The following is a 13,372-nucleotide window of genomic DNA, read 5'->3' as shown; positions in this document are numbered from 1 at the left end:
GGTTAACCATGACGCCATCCCTGATCTGACTGATACATGTTTAAACTCATGTAAGAACACACACACAGAAAAAACCTTCTTCCTATAAAAAACTCAAATGTGAAATATTATAATTTCTTTCAGTGAGAATATGTTTGACATATACTTGTTAGAGAATGAGCTTTGTTTCTCAAAGATTAAAGAACAGCATTATTTGCATTACCAACCAAGGGCAAGATCCACAACATTTTTCTCTCTGGGCAGAAGTAAGAGAGGCGAACTGATGATGTCAGGTATATTTGAGTATTATATGACTAACTAACGTGGTAGAAGATACGCTACAGGCACTGTGATGCAGTCATAGTGCAGGTCTGTTCCAAAGGAACATGGACTGAAGGACCTGTGGTTGCTCTCCACAGGTCCTTTTGGCCTCCTTCCTGCTTTGAATGCTGCTTACTCTCTGCAGACCTAATGATGAAGGCTGATGCTCACAGTTACTCATAGAGATCTGGATTTTATTTTGAACCAGCCAAACCATGCTCATTTTCCTAGTTATATTTCTTCTCTTTCAGTTAGGATTTAAACTCATAGACTTCTCAAAGTCCACCTAATGTGGTAGAAAGAGCACTAGCTTTGGACTCGGAAATACCTGAGTTGTGATCCTGACTCTGGCAAGGATAAGGCATGAGGCCCTGGACAAATTAATCTTTTGGAGATCCAGATTTCTTAAGTGGAAAATGGCAATAAGAATGCCTGCCTTGCAGAGTTGTTTGTGAGAATTTAATAAAACTTCACAAATATAGTGTCTAGCATAGTATAACTTACATTGGAGGAACCCAATTATAATAATAAAGGAAAATAAACAGGTAAATAAAAACATAATGTATTGTGATCTGGTATCTTTGTTTTCCTTTTTTCAGTGACGGCAGTGTCACTTCTGGGGAAATACTGGTTTTCTAATGAAACAGGAGTTAAATTAAAACCAAAATGAAATATCATCTCACACACGTTAGAACAGCTATTTTCAAAAAGGCAAAGATAACAAGTGTTGATGAGGATGTGGAGAAAGGGGATAGTTATACACTGTTAGTGGAAATGCAACTTAGTATAGCCATTATGGAAAGTGGTATGGAGATACCTCAAAAAATTAAAAATACAACTATCATATGACCCAGCAATACTACTTCTGGGAATATAAACAAAGGAAATAAAATCCAGATCTCAAGAAGATATCTGTACCCTTATTTTAATGCAACATTATTCAAAATAGCCAAGATGTGGAAATAACCTAAATGTCTCTCAATAGATGAATAAGTTTAAAAAATGTGGTATACACACACACACACACACGACAACATGGGTTAACTGGAGGTATTATACTATGTGAAGTAAGCCAGACCTAGAAAAAAAATTGGTGCATGAGCTCACTTACACGTAGAATCCAACATAGGCAAACTCGTAGAAGCAGAGAGTAGAATTGTGGTTGCCAGGGATGGGGATGGAGTGGCATGGCGGGAAATGGGAAGTTGTTGATCAAAGAGTCCAAAGTTTCAGTTACACAGATGAATGAGCTCTGGAGATCTAATACATAGCACAGTGATTACCATTAACAACACTGTATTATACACTTGAGAATTGCTGAGAGGATCGATCTTAAGTGTTCTTGGCAAAAGAAAGAAAGAGAAAAGAGGGAAGGGAAAGGAAGGGAAGGGAAGGAAAGGGAAGGGAAGGGAGGGAGGAAATGGTTACTATGTGATGTGATAAATGTGTTTATTGGGTTTAGTGCAGTGATGATTTCACAATGTGTACATATATTAAAATGTCAACTTGTACACCTTAAATATATGCAATAGCTATGTGTCAATGATGCCTCAATAATGCTGAAAAAAAAAGAGGGATTAGTTTCCGGGTGCTTTCCCCCTTTACAAAATAACAATGAAGTTTAAATCTATTTCTCAGCTTCTTTGACACAAACATTGACTGGGATAGTAGGAAATTGAATCCTTGTGTGAGTCCCACAGAAAGTCCTAAAATATAAATACTTTATGGGCAGTTTGGAAAATATAGTAAATGTAGCAATTTTATTTTAATTTTCTCATTTAAAGAACATTCTGAACACCAATTAGCTGTTTAGACTTGACTCTATCATTTCAAATATGAAGCCACACTCGAAGCTTCTGCAAAATATGGTGTTAAGTCAGGGTGATGGTCAAAGTCCCTTTGGTTTCTGAAGGCATTATGATTCTGTTGCACACAGCTGGGGAAATATAATTCTGAACTCTCTGAGCCCAGGAAAGGATTCTTCTTTCCATACATCTAAGTCACTTCAGGATCACAGAAATCACCTTTATTGGAGTGTTCATAGATGCTGCCTCAGTCAGCCTCTAGAAAGAGGACAACCTTAAGTTTACCTCAGACTAATTTGTATTTGAGGATTGGTGTGAGGCAAGCCAGGTACCTTGAATCTTCTGGTTAAAAAATTATTATGTCATTTTACAATGTAACAACCAATGTTCAATATGAAAACAGGTAGCAATATGACATACTGAGCTTAGAAGTTTTAGTGCTCTGGTTTGAATATGCCACCTCCAAAATTCAGGTGTCTAAACCTAATGGCCAATGCGATAGTATTAAAAGGTGGGGCATTTAGAGTGATTAGGCCATAAGGGCTTCTTACAAAAAAGGCTTCACATAGAGTTCTACTGGTTTGCCCTTCTGCCTACCACCATGTAAGGACATAGCATTTCTTCCCCCTAGAGAATACAGCAACAAAGCACCATCTTGGAAGTAGAGAGAAACCCTCACTAGACGACTGAACCTGCCAGTGCCTTGATCTTGGACTTCTCAGCCTCCTGAACTCTGAGAATTAATTTCTTTTCTTTATAAATTAGTCTTAGGTATTTTGTATGGCAGCATGAACAGACTAAAATATTTAGTCTCAGTTTTTTACTGGCTGTGCTTCCCCAAGTGTCTTAACTACTCTGTCCTTTGATCCTTCACTTGCTTGAAAAAAAAAGGAGGGGCTTTAACTAGATGGTGCCAGATTTCTTTCAATAGTAATAATTATAATAATAACTATAAAAAGTGAGAGAAAAGTAGCTTCCTTGAACAAATCCAGTATTATGATTATAGGTGAGACCCTGAAGTAGGCCTGAGTTAAAAGAATTAGCTGTGTGACCTTGGGTGTTTTAACTTTCCCACATGTAGAGTGGGAACATGAGGAATACGGTCCTCAGAGAGCCATTATGAGAGTTAACTGAACAATATACATAAGGTGCTGGCGACAGCTCAACAATGCATGTCAGCCAGTAGTAGTAGTGGCAGTAGTAGTGGTGACCAGGAACTAGCTCGTTAACTTAATTCTCACAGCTTGCAAACTTATAGATTAATATCCATATTTTATAGAAGAGGCAACTGAAGTTCAGAGAAGTTAAGTAATTTTTAAAATGTCATATGGCTAGGAAGTAACAGATTTTGAAACTAGTTCTAATTTTAACCAGTAGCATACTTTTAAGCTCTATAATTCCATGAAAATCCTATTTTGATTAGAATTATAAAATGATGCTTACGAGTTAGTTGCTTGATCGTTTTTGCTCCCAAAGCACTTTATGCATATAACTAGCAAAGCATTCATCATATCTTAATACTTTAATCGTTGTTTTACTTGTCTCTGACCCACAATAGAGAGGGAACTTTTTGAAGACAAAGATCATGGCTTACAAAGTCAAGAGATGCAAACACTGGCACACAGTAGATATCTAAGAGACGTCTTTTGAACAAAATATATTTAAGAAAATAAAAAGTCTATAGCAAAACAAAACAGAACAAGACAAAAACAATTTCATTAACTTAGTTTGACTGTATGGAAAAAAAGAAAAACAGAGACCGAGGAAACAACATTTTGTCAGGATAGTCGGGTAAAGGGACATTGAAAGTAAGATACTAATTTTGCCTTGAGGCAGGAAATGGGTTTCATTTTCAGATATTTCCTCCTGCAACAATTGCTCTAAACTAAGATTTTACGGTTCTTGCAATATACATAATTAAAATTAATTTAAACATTTTAACATCTAGAGAAGCTTCAAATTTAGGGACCTGAGTTTTAAATTTGGACCAAAGAGAGACTATTTAGTTTCAAAGACATTCTAGGAGAAATTCAGTACAGTTGATGTTTCATATTAAAATTTATACCATCCATCATCCTAATAGATTATCCATATGATTTGTCCATCACATTATGAGAACAAAATGCTATCTTGTGGCCTTGATACTGTGTCTTAAAAAAAAAAAAGAAAGAAAGAAAGAAAGAAAAAAAACACACTGTTCCTTTTCTAGTTTTTTCTTTGAAGTTGTTCATAGCACACAAGGTCTGGCATCGGGAGTAATTAGAGTAAACCATGCAGAAATCCCAACGGAAGAGGACAGGTAGGATAATGTTTGCTGCATTAAAAAAAAGAAAGCTCAGTGTTTTAGAGGACAAGAAAGTGAATAAATCCTTCCTAGAAAGATTAAATGAGTGAATCGGTTTTACCTGTCTAAATTGGACTTTCCTGGCCATATTTTGAGATGCAATCACAATGAGAGGAAAAGCTTGAGAGGAAATTTGTAATAATTAACAACGCTTTACACACGATAGGCAGACAAATGTTTTTGAAGACTGACCAACAAAACTGTGCATCAAAATCACCTGAGATGCTGTGTCTACCCCAGCCCTAAAAAAAGAAAACTGAATCCCCAATCTCTGGGGAATGACCCAGGCCTCTGCTCCTAACAGTCTCCTTGAGATATTGTAAGGTTCCTTCTATAATATGAGAATGACTGGCAGACACAGTTCCCTTACAAAAAAAGTCTTTATTTTCTTCAACCAGAATTTTAGTATTTTCAATTAATTTGGTCTGTATCAAACACATTGCAGGCAAGATGTTTCTATATCTCCTTTCCTTATAAAGGGAGAATGATGAAAATTATTTAAAAACAAAAATAGTGTGAAAATAGGGTTCCTGGATTTAGAAAGCAAAAATATCCCAAACGTTACATGGGGCATACTTATACTAAAAAAGTATTTGTTGTTTATTTCAAATTCATATTTAACTGGATGCCCTATATTTTATCTGGCTGCTCTATGCAAAAAAGGCGGAAGTCACAGCCTGAAGGTAACTGGTATACCATTTGCAAATGACCTCACATGTGAATTGATGCAGAAAAACCTACATTTGTCACCTAAAATAATGTACCTAATCTAAATTTTAAAAATATTTCCTTTGTTTAGAAAATAAGAGTTCAAAGGAACCTTAATAATCTAACGGCCTGTATTGTAGACTTGTTATAACCTTTCTTAATTCACCTTTAATGTAGTCAGTTGTTTTTTTTTAAAGAACTAGGTTTTTATTCAATGAAAGTGGCCTGAAAGAAACCTAACTGTCCTTCAAACTAAATGTTGTATTTAATTTTGCACTTGAGCAAGGGGCTTTTTAAAACATTATCAACACTAAAATGGACATAGCTACCAAGACCCCCAGGAAGTCACACATAAAGTAGGCAATGTAGATAAGCCTCTCTCCTGAACTGAGATCTGCCTCTGTGCTCTACACAGGCCTACAGGTGTGGCCACAATTGGAACAGGTGTTTCCACGTGTGGGAGTTGGGCTTTGAGTATCTATTTGCTGCCTTTGCCTTTTCCTTTGTGTCATTCATTGTGGCCATGCGTGTTCTCAAGCTGTCGGACTTCTCTGCCTCACTTTATGCCTCTATTTGGTAGAGCTGTGGGCTGTGGTGTGCTATTTCTTTCTTGCTTATTTTTAGATGATTGTTAAGTACTTTTTTTTTTTTTTTTTTTTTTTGTCTTGCTGTTTTGAGACTTCTGAATCAGACTTTTTGGTCACAAAGAGAGGGAAAATAAGAGAGAGACAGAGAAAGAAGGATGAAGGGAGAGAGGATGGAAGAGGAAGAGAGAAGGAGAGAGAGATGGGGGTGGGGAAACAGTAGAAGCATTATTTTTAAGAGGGAAAAAAGAAGCCTTAGCCAAAGACAGATGACCTTGCCCTTGTTCTGCTTTGACATGGGAAGTTGAACTGCCCCAGGAAGTCATTAACAGACCAGTAGTGACTGTTTTGTCAGGTCATATTGTTTAATTAGATCACAACTTAGATCCCAACTCTAAAATCCTTTTGGCACATGCCATAATTCCCAGTACTTAGTATCAAATACTTCCTAGCAGCTGCCTATGGAAGGCAAAAAGTAAGTAAATTCAATATTTAATTTTTAAAATAACAGACTCTTAAAGATTTTGGTGGTTGATCACACAAATCTTTTGTAAAAGTAATTGCACCCTGTTGTTCTCAAATGCTCAGTTTGTCTTCAAGGGTTCTCTTGAATCATAGTAAGTGCTTTGTGCCATACCTGGAGAATAGCAAGTCTTTAGTCCTCCCAATCATATCCTGGTTTGAAGATGCATCTTCTTTGTGTCCATTGACTATGACCTGAACTGCTTCTGAGGCAAAACAGAACCAAAGTTCTAAACCTATGGAAGGAGAAGATGTGTGGCAAACTATTTGTATTTAGTTCTAATATTTGTGGCCCATCAGAGCTGGGCTTTCTGGATATGTATCACAAAATTTAGTGGCATACAGAAATTAGAGGAAATATCTGTAGGATCCCAGAAATCCTTGGCCAACAGAACATTTTTCCCCTCACCCAGTTTATGTTTCACATGCTAGATATTTTCAGCATAAAATGTCTCAAATGTTGGAACTTATCACTCTTCCTCCAATGGCTCCATCCATAGACCAATGGATCTGGTTATTAAGATTTTTCTTCTGGAAAAGCAGCTTGCACTACATTTTGCTCAATTTCATTCCACTGGCCCCAGTGGTGCTGCTATAAACACGTCTGTCCTGTCCTTTTTTCCCTCTTTCCTTCTTCCTATTTTTCTTCCTTCCTTCCTATCTTCCTCCCTTCTTTCCTCCCTCCCTCCCTCCCTTCCTTCCTTCTTTCCTTCCTTCCTTCCTCTCCCTCTCACCCTCCTTCCTTCCTTTCCTTTCTTTTTCTACCTCTTCCTTCCTTCATTCCTTTCTTTCATTCTTTTCCTCTTTCTCTATTTCTCTCATTCTTTTTTCCCTTCCTTCTTTTTTCCCTTCTTAGTATTAAAATAGACAATTACTGTTATCTCTAGTGTCTTCCTCCATTTAACCAAGCTCTATATGTTGTGTTAACATTTTATTTAACATTTTTCTCTTCATTTCCTAAATCTGTAGAGTTATGACTTTGCTTTTCCAAATACCATTGTTTGTTTTCAATATTTTTCCAAAGTGTAATAAGTATTACATAAGTTTTATTTGTAGGGTGGTATAAGAACACTTAGGAAAGATAACAGCTCAGGTTGGTGAGATTTCTGGAGGAAGTAATGCTTGGGCTTAGCTCTGAAGGACCAGAAGTAATGTGGAAAGGGGTTGAGGGAAAACTTTCTTGTCTGACACAGCATCAATGTATAGAGCTTGAGGGTAGTGGGTAGGGAAAACAAATGAATGAAACTGCAAGTAATCACAATTAAAGGGCAAATTGTAAAGGTTGAGCAAGAGGTGATAGATAAGGTGAGTGAAAAGCAAGGATCAAACTGCAAAAAACATTGCACACTGCAATAGGGTTTGATCCTTACTCTAACTGTAAAGGAGACTGATCAAGGACTTTAAGAAGGAGAATAATCAGGTTCCTGTTTCTGAAAGATAGTTCTTGCACACGTAGATAATGGAATAGAGTAGTGGGGAAAAGGAAGTAAGAGAGAACAGTTTGGGGGATATTTTGGTAAACTCAGCAAGAAGTGACCTAAAGTTAAGTAGTAACAACTCAAACAGTAGGTAGGTAGGTAGGTGGAGTCTATACAACTTGATGACTAGCTGGATTATGAAACAGAGAGAGACAGGCAGTGACTAAGATGACTCTAAACTTCCTGGCTTGGGAAAATAAGGAAATTGCAGAAATGACTCATGCATTTATTGAGAAAGAAAAGGCAAAGATGAAAGTTCCAATATGGACAGCAAATGAAATCCGTTTTGAAATGTTGAGTTCATGGTGTCTGCGATACACTCAGGTGCAGATATTTAATTGCCTGATTGAGTCATAAACGTGGGATTTATCAGTCTATAGAGAGTAATAAAGTCTTGAAAATAAATGAGATCACCCAGAGAGGTTTTCGAGTGAGAGTGGAGTCCAGGACAGACCTCGAGAGAAAGCCAACATGTGGATAAAGGAAAATTAAGCCATGGAAGATTATGATAAAGAATAACCATAGAGACAGGAACAAATCAAAGAAAGTATTATGTCACCAAAAAGAGAAAAAAAAATTTCAGGAAGTGGTCAATGCTATCAAATAGAAAAATCGGTGCTGAAAGATTTATTGTATTCAGTAGCAGGACAGTCATCAGTGATCTTGTCAAAATGGTTTCATGGTGATTGTTGTAGATACTGAGTGCATTAAAATAGTCGAGTCAGTTTTAGTAATTTGTGTCTTTCAAATAATTTGTCTATTTAAATTGTTGGACTTATTAGAATGGAAGTTTTTGTGATATTATCATATTATTACTATAATCTCTATAGCATACATAGTGAACTCCTGTGTTTCATTCTGGATGTTAGTAATTTATCTCTTCTTTCAGTCTTGACCAGCCTAGCCAGAAGTCTATCAATTTTGTTCTGTTTCTCTTCAAAGGAGCAAGATTCATTTTCATTGGCTCCCTTTATTCTTTTTCTATTTCATTACTTTCTTCTCACCTTTATTACTTCCTCTCTTCTCCTTATTTTGAGTTTAATTTGTTCCTATTTTTTCATTTCTTAATGTGGGAGTTTAGATTATTGGTTTTAGAGTCTGTCTGTTTCAATATAACCATTAAAGCTATAAAATTTTCTCTAGCCTTTAGCTGCAATGCATGATTTTAATATGTTGTGTTTTTAGTTTTCTTTTATTTCCAAATATTTTATACTTTTCCTATAATTTCTTCTTTGTTCGCATGGGTATTTAAAAGCATGCTTTATTTCCACATATTTGAAGATTTTCAGGCATTTTTCTATTATTACTTTCTAATTTAATTTCTTTATGATTAGGTAGCATATACTGTATTATTTTAATTATATTTCTAAACTTATTGAAAATTACTTTTTTATTTAGAATATGGTCTAGCTGAATGTTTCAAACAGCCTTGAAAAAATGTGTATATTGCTGATGCTGTTTGGAGAGTTCTATAAATGTCAATTGCATCAAGTTGTTTAGTATTGTCCAGGCATCTATACTCTTACTATCTGTCGATTTGCTCTATTAATATTTATTTTTTCAGTTTATTCAGATTTTGCTTCATATTCCTGAAGCCCTAGTAGCAAATGCATACATATTTAGGATTGTTTGTCTCCTTTGTGGATTGATCCCTTTAAGATCATGAAATTCCAGGTAATATGATGTGTTCTAAAATCCATTTTATCTGATATTAATTACATCCACTCCATCTTTTTGTAATGCTCTGGATTTGCATGGCATAACTTTTTCATCTTTTTACTTTTAACCTATTTGTGTTTTATATTTAAAATGGGTTTCTTGCTAACAACATGAAATTAGGTCTTTGATGATGTATTCTTCTGTCTTTTAATCAGTGTTCAAGCCATTTAAATTTAATATAATTATTGATATTTGTCAGTTTAAATTATCAATGCTGTTTTCTCTATTTGTGTCATCTCTTTTTGTTCCTTTTTTGCTCTTTTCCTGCCTACTTTTGGATTAACTGAGTATTTTTAGTATTCCATTTTATCTCTACTATTTACTTATGAGCTATACTTTTGTTTTGTTTTGTTTTTCAGTGGTTTCTCTAGGGCTTACAAAATGCACTTTTAATGTATTACAGCTGCTTTTCCACCTTGGATGAATAACCATTCCTGTTTTCCAACGTCTGTGGGTAGAAGTAGGGAGTTCCCAGCTTTTAGGGCTTTTAGTGACCAAACCGGGAAAGTCACAGGCACATGGGAACAAAATGAGTTACTCTGCTCTTCATATTTAATATAAGGTCCCTAAACAGCATACTGTAAACCCCACAATATGTTACCATTGTTTCCAAATTAAACAAGTATATTTTAAAGAATTTTAAAACACAAAAAAAATCTGCTATGCTTGCCCACATATTTACAATTTTTGGCAATCTTGTTATTTTTTGAGATCCATGTCTCCATTTGGTATCATTTTATTTCTGCTGTTGAGCTTCATTCTACATTTCTTATAGTTCATGTCTGCTGATGACACCCTTAGTTTTTGATTTCTGCAAAGACTCTTTTACCCTCCATGTATGGATATTTTCATTGAGTATAGAATTATAGGGTGACAGCATTCTTAGTACTTTTAATATGCCACTCCACTTTCTCCTGACTTTCATAATGTCTCACAAGAAGTCTTTAGTTTCATATCTTTGTATTTCTATGTAATGTTTCTTTTTTCTCTATTTTTAAGATTTTATGATTATCACTGTTTCCCTTAATGTCATTTCACCTTCCACTTCGCTGTGTGTGTGTGTGTGAATGTTCATTCTGCATTAAGTTTATTTTGAGCTTCCTGGAATTGGGCTTTATAGTTTTTTGTTTTTTGTTTTTTGTTTTTTTTTTTTGAGACAGAGTCTCTCTCTGTCGCCCAGACTGGAGTACAGTGGCCGGATCTCAGCTCACTGCAAGCTCCGCCCCCTGGGTTCATGCCATTCTCCTGTCTCAGCCTCCCAAGTAGCTGGAACTACAGGCACCCGCCACCTCACCCGGCTAGTTTTTTGTATTTTTTAGTAGAGACGGGGTTTCACTGTGTTAGCCAGGATGGTCTCGATCTCCTGACCTCGTGATCCGCCAGTCTCGGCCTCCCAAAGTGCTGGGATTACAGGCTTGAGCCACCGCGCCCGGCCGGCTTTATAGTTTTTAGCAAATGAAAAGATGTTTTGGCCGCTATTTCATTAAATATTTTCCCCCTCTTATCCCCAGGACATAATTCACACATTTTAAACTACTCTATAGTGTTCCATAGATTACAGAAGCTTTGGGGGTTTTTGTTTGTTTCTTCTCTTTTACTTTATTCTGTTGTTATATGAAAGACTACTGATTATTTTATTTCATCTGCAGTGTCTATTATCTATTGATATTAACCCATTCAGTAAAGTTTTCATTACAGAGTTATATTTTTCATGTCTAGACTTATTTTCCTGTGTATCTCTTTTTATTGTGTTCTTTTTTTTCTAAGTAGTTTACATAGTATAACAGTTGCTGTAATATCTTTTCTGTCTGCTAGTTCTATCATCTCTGTCATGTCTTATTCTATTTCGAGTGACTGATTTTTCTCCTAACCACATATTTTAGCTTTTTAGACTATCTAGTAATTTTGGATTGGGTGTTGAACATTGTCTGACTGTATGGACTTTGTTATCTTCATATGTATTTCTGATTCTCTCTCTCTCTCTTTTTGTGTGTGTGTGTGTGTGTTTAAGTTACTTGCTGTGATAATTAATTTTATGTGTCAACTTGACTAGGTTAAGGAGTGTTAAGATAGCTGGCAAAACAATATTTTTGGTTGTGCCTGTGAGGATGTCTTTGGAAGAGATCAGTGTTTGAAAGAGTAGACCAAGCAAAGAAGATCTGCCCTCACCAGTGTGGGCAGGCATCACCCAATCCATTGAGGGCCCACATAGAAGAAAAAGGTGGAGAAAGGACAAATTTACTGTCGCTTTTGGAGCTGGAATATCCATCTTCTGCCCTCAGACATCAGAACTCCAGGTTTCCTTGTCATCAGACTCTAGGGCTTACACTAGCAGCCTCATAGTTTCTTAGGCCTTCAAACTCAGATTGAGAGTTAAACTACTGGCTTTTCTTTTTCTCCAGTTTGCAGATGGTATATCATGGAACTTCTCAGCTTCTATAACTGCATGAGCCAATTCCCATAATAAATCCTCTCTTCTACATCTGTATCTATCTATCTATCTAGCTAGCTAGCTAGCTATCCTATTGCTTTTGTTTCTGTGGAGAACCCTGATAAATATGCTCTATCAACTTTATCCTTCCAGAACATGTTTTAAGCTTTGTTAGAACCTCTAGAGAAGTATTCACTCTAGTAATTACTCAGCCCCATTTCTAAGGCATAACCCCTCTGGGGTCCCAGATGGTCACTAGGGATTCTCAACTGTAGCAGTTGGGAGGTAGAACACCTTTTTGTCCTTTGTGAACTCTGGAAGTTGTTTGTTTAACTCACCATATGCTACTTGTTCTTTATACAGTTTTATACATGCATGACCTAATAATCAGCAAGACTCAAAGGGAATTCTACACTAACTATTGAAAACTTTTTCTTAATGACTCCCTCCTTGTGCAGTCTGTCTTACAACTTACAGCTATCTCTGCCTCCATTAAATTTCAACTTCATGTCCTAATCCCAGGGGGCTCTGGGTTCTGTTTAGGTTTCCACTCTTGTACTCACAGGATAGAAACTGACTCCAGGGAGAAGTACAAGGGGATTATAGTGCTCATCTCTTTTGTTTCCCTTTTCTCAGGGATTCTAGTTCTATGCTGCCTGTTGTTCAATATCTAAAAACAATCACTTTATATATTTGTCAAACATTTTAATTACTATAATGGGAATTTAAGTCCAGTCCCATGATGCTTTTTTATGATGGCAAGCAGCAGATGTCCAACCACTAAAATTTGGGGTTGTTTGTTAAAAAGCATTAGTACATCAATCATTGAGTAATACATATAATTTCTATGTGCCAGACTTGTCACTAAGGATATCAAAATGATCAAGAAGTAGTACCTGCCTCAAGCAACTCAGAGGGCCAGGCATACATAAGAAAGCAATGTGTTCAGTGCAGTAATAATGCTACACATAGGATTTTATATAAAGGTTTTTAACTTGACTTTAAGTACTATTGTACATTTTTAGTATGAAACTCTAAGCTCAGTCTTAAGGTATTAATAAGGGTGATTTTAGGTCAAGTATAATATAGGGAATAGATGTTCTATGAAGAAAAGACAGCATGGGAAAAGGTAAAAAAAAAAAAAAGAAACAGAAGGTTGTGGTTAGGAGACTACAGGAAGTTGGACACTTCTGAAACATAAAGTGGGAAATAGAAAGTGAGACTCAAAGAGACTGGAAATAAGGCAAATATCAAACCATGCAGGGTCTTGCCAGCCACATTAATGTGTTCAGCATTATCCTAAGGTATGGAAAGCCACTTATGTGTTTTAGGAAATGGACCCATGTATAAACAATATATAGTGTGGACTAGGGAAGAGGTTACAAGACTAAAGGCAAGTCTACTTCAGTGGTTGAAGAAAGACACTCACAGTTCTGAACAGGGGTTATGATGCCGCTAATGAAGAGGAAAAGGCAGATTTG

Source organism: Macaca thibetana, chromosome 1 (assembly GCF_024542745.1).
Source record: "Macaca thibetana thibetana isolate TM-01 chromosome 1, ASM2454274v1, whole genome shotgun sequence".
Lineage (NCBI taxonomy): Eukaryota > Metazoa > Chordata > Mammalia > Primates > Cercopithecidae > Macaca > Macaca thibetana.
This window is presented reverse-complemented; position numbering follows the sequence as displayed.